This window comes from Rattus rattus, chromosome 4 (assembly GCF_011064425.1).
Source record: "Rattus rattus isolate New Zealand chromosome 4, Rrattus_CSIRO_v1, whole genome shotgun sequence".
In the NCBI taxonomy this organism is placed as follows: domain Eukaryota; kingdom Metazoa; phylum Chordata; class Mammalia; order Rodentia; family Muridae; genus Rattus; species Rattus rattus.
Window position 1 is genome coordinate 20,451,366 of NC_046157.1, and position 7,158 is coordinate 20,458,523.

A 7,158-nucleotide genomic window follows, 5' to 3' on the forward strand; every position below is an offset into this window, starting at 1 on the left:
TGCTATGAACAGACACCACGACCAAGGCAACTCTTATAAGGACAACATTTAATTGGGGCTGGCTTACAGGTTCAGAGGTTCAGTCCATTATCATCAAGGCGGGAGCAGGGCAGCGTCCAGGCAGGCATGGTGCAGGAGGAGCCGAGAGTTCTACATCTTCATCTGAAGGCTGCTAGCAGAATGAGTTCTACATCTTCATCTGAAGGCTGCTAGCAGAATACTGGCTTCCAGGCAACTAGGATGAGAGTCTTAAAGCCCACTCCCACAGTGACACACCTACTCCAACAGGGCCACACCTTCTAATAGTGCCACTCCCTGAGCCAAGAATATAGAAACCACCACAGCAAACAAACTTTTCACCAAGGAGGTGCGGGGACTGAGAATAAGCTCCTGGAAAGGTGATTCTGCTCATGAAGTATGTGAGCTAAACTACAAGGAGTCACAGCTTCCTGTTGAAAAGGAAAAAAGGCTGGGGCTCAGTGTGGACCGGCTCCCCAGCACTGCAAAAAACAGAACATAAATTCCCGTGGTGAGAGGGCACAGAGAGGATGCCCGATGTGACTCTCCCACACTGCAGGTGAAAATGACATTGTTGTGGGTCATAGGGCAAAGGCCTCAGCTTCAGGGGTCCTGAAGGACTAGATTCTTCCAACTGTGCTAAGATACTAATCCAAACCTGAGGGGCAAGCTGTGGAGAAGACAGGAACGGAGCGAGCTTTTATCAGTACAGCTGTTTGGGAAGACGAGGGCACGGGCTCCCGCAGGCCTGCCCGCAGGGACTGGGGCCTCAAAGATTAAGAAGCACAACAGCGAGGGGAGGAGCAGTCCTGGTCAAACTGTGGTCTGGAGTGTCATTATCTTTAGTCCAGCTTGGTGAGATGGCGCCTTAGTCAGCACTGCATGTATCTGATAATCTGGTTTCCACCGTGAAATGATTGCTCTGGTTTAGGGGGCAGTCTCAGTTGTTATCTTCGAGCGTTTCAAACCCCGTTGGGAGTTAGGCTCCTCATGGATCGTCACCGTTTTCGAAGGCTCAGAACAATGACTGGCAATTTGTAGCAAGGCCCCCATGGTCTGGAACAGGCTGTAGCAACACCTGACAGCTGACCATACTGATTATTACATCCCTGTAAATCTGAAACCGTCTTAGCTCTTCCCTTGGCATCTTCAACACTTGAGGGAGAGAGGAGAGTGAGTTAACCTTGTGCCATCCATTTTTAGACAGACACTTCTTTAGACCAACTTGCCGACTGCAGCAACCCAAATGTAGGATAATTAAGGAGCCAGACACAAAGCGAAGACACAGATGCCAAGTTTTATCCTGGTTTGTTTGTTTGTTTTGTCCCCCATCAGAAATCTCTGAGCCCAGTGAAAGATTTGTGCTTCCAGAGAAGCAGCCTCTAAGTCCCCATTACAAAATGAAGCAACCACTCTCGCGGTTACTGCACAGGGACCATTCCACCGGTAGGCATTTATGGTGAAGTTTTAAATTTGCTCCTTTCACTTTGAAGTTTCAATTATTTTAGTGCATGAACTAATTAAATTGTCAATAGACAGATTAACAGGAGAAAAGCAACAAATATTAACTTGCAGAAACACAAAGCCAGATGTCAAGTACAAGACTCAAAAATGAGCTAGAGAGTGAAGCTTACAACAAAGGAGAGGGCGTGGCTTCCTGAGGAAAGGGGCGTGGCTTGTGGAAGAAAGGGGAGTGGCTTCTGGATGGAAGTGAGGGGGTGGCTTCTGGAAAGAAGGGGTGTGGCTTCTGGAGGGAAGGTTGAGCTCTGCAGGCGCTCAAAGAGCAAGGCACACGTCATTCAGCTGGAGTAACCACCACTTGAGGTAACATCTGCCTTTGGTAGCTCTCAGACTGCCTCTCCCTCAGTGTCCTTTTCCTGTAAAGTGAACTCTGCTCCTCAGAAAGGGGTCTATCATAGTGGGGGGTGGGGGTGAGGCACTCCTTAATCCCAGCATTTGGAAGGCAAAGGCAGCTGGCTGTGAGTATGCAGCCAGCTTGGTCTACTGAGTAAGTTCCAGGATAACCAGGGTTATGCAGAGAAACCCTGTCTCAAAAAAAAAATAAAACGACAACAAAAGCGAACAAAAAAGAAAGGGGTCTATCGGGTTTACAAATATGGACTTTCTTTTTAGACATAAATTTTTCTAAAATGGTCATCTTTTCAGAGTTAATGCTGTCTGCAGTTTCTCAGAATGGCCATTTTGATATATGACAAAGGAATGTTCTTTGAGGGGTATCATATTTAGGGTTCTCACAGTATCTATCCAAGAGGTAAAAACAAGTGCATATGTTCACCCAATGGCTTACACAAACGTTCCAAACAGTTTTATTTGTTAGAGTAAAGACCTATGCATGGGATAAGTGTCTGACAATAGACGAATGGGAAAAAAGTTGTGGTACACCCATAGACTGGAATAATATAGAGTTCAACAATAAAAATGAATACGCCACCAATACAGGTATCACAGATATGAAGATATGTATATTGAGTAAAAGGACATCAAGTGTTAATAGTATATGCAATAGGATTCCATTTATATATGATTCCAGAAAAAGTGGAACCAGGCTACAGGGCTAGAACCCAAACCATGATTGCCTGAGTAGGAAGAGGGAGATGGAGGGAGAGGGGAAGAGAGGAGGATGATGGGTATTTCATTATCTCCATGGCGATGATGGTTCCATGGGTATGCACGTATCAAATTTACTTCAGATGGTTCTGTGGCGGTGAGCCTGCATCTGTAACAGCAATAAGGGTGCTCTGAGACCTGTGACTGGACCGCCTGGCTGGAAGTGGCCTTGGCTTGGAAGGGGCTGGAATGACCGCCAGGCCAGCCACAGGTAAGCCAGGAACCGGGATTTTCTTTTCTGTGGTGGCCTGTGCGTTCATGAAAACAGGGTTTCTTCTCTGTGTAGCTTTGACTGACCTGGAACTCATACCGTAGACCAGGCTGGCCTCAAACTCCTGACTGCTGGAATTAAAGATTACATCTATTTCGAGAACTTCTCCAGCAGTTCTTACCTGGTTAGAGGGGTTGAGGAGCTCAATGAGACTGTAAATGGAAGTGGAAGCAAAGGTTGTCTGTCTTTGCCCGTCTGCAAAGGGATATTTCTAATAGCCTCAACAGCTTGGCTCACAGTAATGCTAGTGAGTTTGAGGAGAAATCAAGGCAGCTAGGGGTCTCGGAGCAGCAGAGACATCAAATGAAGCACTGAGAGCTTTTTCTTTCTCAGTGGTTTGAATCATTACCAGCCACCCACACGAGGGGAAAGTGCAGTGTGACTCTCTTGACTGAGACAGAGATCTCAAACCAACAACTGGAAAAGGAGGACTGCTCTTTTTACACACTGGTGTTTGATTCTGTGTAGAAGACACTTCTGGCTGATCAAGGGGAGATCAGAGTTGGTTGCAAATTCCGAGCTGAGATCCCAGATCGTTTGGCAGAGGGAGAATTGAATAATCGAAATCAACAGAAGATGGGGATGAAAGGGAGCCCTCTTACACACGGGCAGATCGATCAGTTTCTCGTGGTGGCCCGAGCTGTGGGAACCTTTGCCAGAGCCCTAGACTGCAGCAGCTCAATTTGACAGCCAAGCTTACACATGCTGCTGCATCCCAACATATCACCCTGATCCATGCCACGGACGTGTTGCAAAGGAGTGACTCTGACTTGGCCAAAGCTGTGTCAACCCTAGAACCACGGGGAGGTCCAGTGCTCTGTCAGGATGAGATAGAGGAACGGTCTGCTTCTGAAGCCGTGCTATTTGCAGAAGTTCTGGAGATGTACGGGAAGGATTTCAATGATATCTGCCCAGGACTTCCTACCCTAGAAGTCACTTACAAGCACAGCCCAGTTTTATCACATGTGGAAAAGCGCAGATTGGTGTATTCAGCAGAAAAGATTGCAAACTGCTGAGGCAGACGGCAAACTGAAACAAGTTTCCATCTCCACTTAGACTAAGCCAAACCCTGACCGGATCATTTCTGGGGTTCAAAACCTGGAGCGAGTGGGGCTGGGTTCCAGAAAGGCCTGACTTGCGAGAGCTGCCACACCACACAGTGTGCCTGCCCAGTGGTATACCTGGGACCCACCTAACATGCAGTGCCGACTTTGTACTTCCTGTTGGATTTATTGGAAGAAGTAGAGGGGACTGAAGACTCTGACCCAGCTGCTCAGGGCACCACAGAGCCACACTCAAGAGGTCATTTATCCAGACCTGAAGCCCAAAGTCTCTCCCCCTAGACAACCAGTGCTGACCGGGCCACGTTGATGGCTAAGAACAGGAAAACTTTCTTGCTCCAAACCACAAAGCTGACTTGCCAGACAGACGTGCAGAGACCTATTACAGCCAAGGAGCACTGTCCGGAGACCCTACGCACCCATCAATGCTGATGCCATCAAGGCAGAGTGCTCTGTCCGACTTCCTAAGGCTGCCAAGACGCTACTGAAAATTCACCCTCAGGTGCGGCTACCCTTGGCAACTATGATCAAAGATCCGGTGGGCCAGGCACCGCGGAAACCAAAAACACCTCAGGGCGCCAAGACACCATTCAATAGAAACCAGCTGACCCAGAATCGAGGCCTGGGGTGGGGTATTACGGTGAAATGTCCCTATGAGAGCATGGTAGGGGCAGGGGCAAGGTAGGGGCAGGAGCAGGGGTAGCGGCAGGGGCAGGGGCAGGAGCAGGGGTTCCCTCTTCTGCCAGTGGAGGGCCTCTGGCTTCAGGGGTTCGTTCAAGCTCACAGCCAGCAGCCAAGCATCAGAAACTAAACTCTGCTGATGCTCCCAATTCAGTGGTATTTGTGGCCACCAAGGATAACCGGGTCTTTAAGGAAGCTCTAACTCACCCGGAAATGCGCCGAGCTGCCCGAAGGCCCAGCTTACCTCTGATGGTGAAGACAGCGCTGACGACAGTGCGGCCCCCAGTTCCTCTGCCCGCATGCATCTTCACATCCTGCCAGCACCAATGAGCCCATTGTCCTGGAGGATTGAGCATCTTAGGGGAAGAGAGGTGGGATGAGAGGTAAAAGGGGTGGGTGCCCGGGACATACAAATCTTCATTCCTTTCGGTATCGAAGGGAGTAAGGAGTGAGGGAGGGTTGAAGCTGGTGTGTGTGTGTCCTTGCAGGGGTTGGACACCCTCTGGTGTTACTGCCAGTAAGTCCCCTTTTTGGGCCTCTCTCCATGTCTGTGATGGAGAACAGCCTATAGGAACTTACCTGTGTGTACCTAGCCTATTTGGGGCCTGGGACCCACAGCTGGTTTGGACAGTTGGGGGGAGGGTTTTTTAATTTTTTTAAAAAAGGGATAGAGGAAGAGAAGAGTAAACATTAGGTATTGGTCTCTGGCTCGAGGAAGGGGGAATACACCGCCATGTCTCTTTTTTTCTTTATTTTCTAACGGGGAGGGGTTTACTCTTACTGTCCAGTGTCTGGACTTTCCTTAGTGGAGTCTGAGCCTAAGCTGGCATCGACCCCAGCCCTTCCCTTTCTCCCTCTGTCTTTTATATGCCAATTCTCAGAAATAAATTTTCTGTTTTTTTTTTTTTTAATTTACTTCCTACCTTAAAGATACAAAGTCATAGCTTAGTAAGGTGTGGCACGGATCTACAATTCCAGCACTGGGTAGGTTGAAGCAGGTAAACCAGAATTTCACAACCACCTCAGGCACGTAACACTTTAGGCCAACTTGAGTTACATGAGACTCCATCTTAAAAGAAAACACACCTCAGCAAAGCTATTAAATGGGGTGGGTTAGCATTAAGAGAATGCTGGCTACTAACTTACCTCCGAGAACAGTGGTTCTCAACCTGTGGGTCACCACCCCTTTGAGTGTCAAATGACCCCCCACTGGGTCCCATATCAGATATCCTGTATATTAAATATTTACATCACGATTCATAAAAGTATGAAATTAGTTATAAAGTAGCAATGAAAATAATTTTATGGTTGGGGGGTCACTACAACATGAAGAACTGTATTAAAAGTCACAGCAGTAGGAAGGTTGAGAACCACTGACCTAGAATCTCCTGTAACTATTGACCTGTCAGAAGTGAATGGGCAGCTTCCTGTCTCCCTTTTCTTGGTCAGGTGGATATAGTACAAGATAGAGGCAAAGGGGATGACTCTGGAAGGTCTCGCTGAGCCTGTGGAAGGGGCAGAGAGGAGGAGCATGAGCTTGGTATGCCTTATTCCAGCCTGGACAGAGGGAGATGATGCGTACAGTCTTGACATCCGCGTGTCCTGGAGAATAGAGGACCCAGGCTTCCGTTGTTTCTCTAAAGCAGTCTCTTGCAAATCTCCCCATGAGTCTGTTGATTTTTCCAGTAGCTGCAGAAAGAAGAATTAAGCCACCCCTATTCTAGAATATATCAGAACTCTGGATATTTGCGCTGGAGTCAAAATGCTCTATTGCTCGTAACAGAAACATGGGAGGAAGGGATAGGTAGATAGGTGTGCTGGGGAGGGATAGGTGTCATGGGGAAGGGATCAGTGTCCTGAGGAAGGGACAGGTGTCCTCGTGAAGGGACAGGTGTCATGGGGAAGGGACAGGTATTATGAGGAAGGGATAGGTAGATAGGTGTGCTGGAGGAGGGATAAGTGTCATGGGGAAGGGATCAGTGTCCTGAGGAAGGGACAGGTGTCCTCGTGAAGGGACAGGTGTCATGGGGAAGGGACAGGTATTATGAGGAAGGGATAGGTTTGCTCAGAGAGGGATAGGTGTCCTGAGGTAGGGACAGCTGTGCAGCCCTCTCCTAGCTCTAGAATAGCTTGTTCTTAGAGACATCTTAAACAGGATTTTTATTTATTTGTGTAACAACATTTTTCATTTATTCCTTGGAAATCTTATACATGTAGATAATGAAGTTTGGTCATATCCACCATTACGTTCTCCTATTCCCGCCCCCTGCCTCTGAACCACTCTTCCCAACATTTCTTCCTTCCTTCCTCTCCCTTCCTTCCTTTCTTTCTTTCTTTTTTCTTTCTTTCTTTCTTTTTTCTTTCTTTCTTTCTTTCTTTCTTTCTTTCTTTCTTTCTTTCTTTCTTTCTTTCTAGTGAACCATTGAGTTTAATTAAGGTTGCTTGTAGGAGCAAGGGTGTGGGCTATTTACTGGAGATGGGCAATTTGCCAGTGGCTAT

The 7,158-nt window shown here is 47.7% G+C and overlaps 1 pseudogene; it reads left to right on the forward strand.

Annotated features, from left to right (window-relative positions):
- Positions 1-2,835: 2,835 nt before the first annotated feature.
- Positions 2,836-5,011, forward strand: LOC116897962 (annotated as a pseudogene).
- The last annotated feature ends 2,147 nt before the right edge of the window (positions 5,012-7,158 follow it).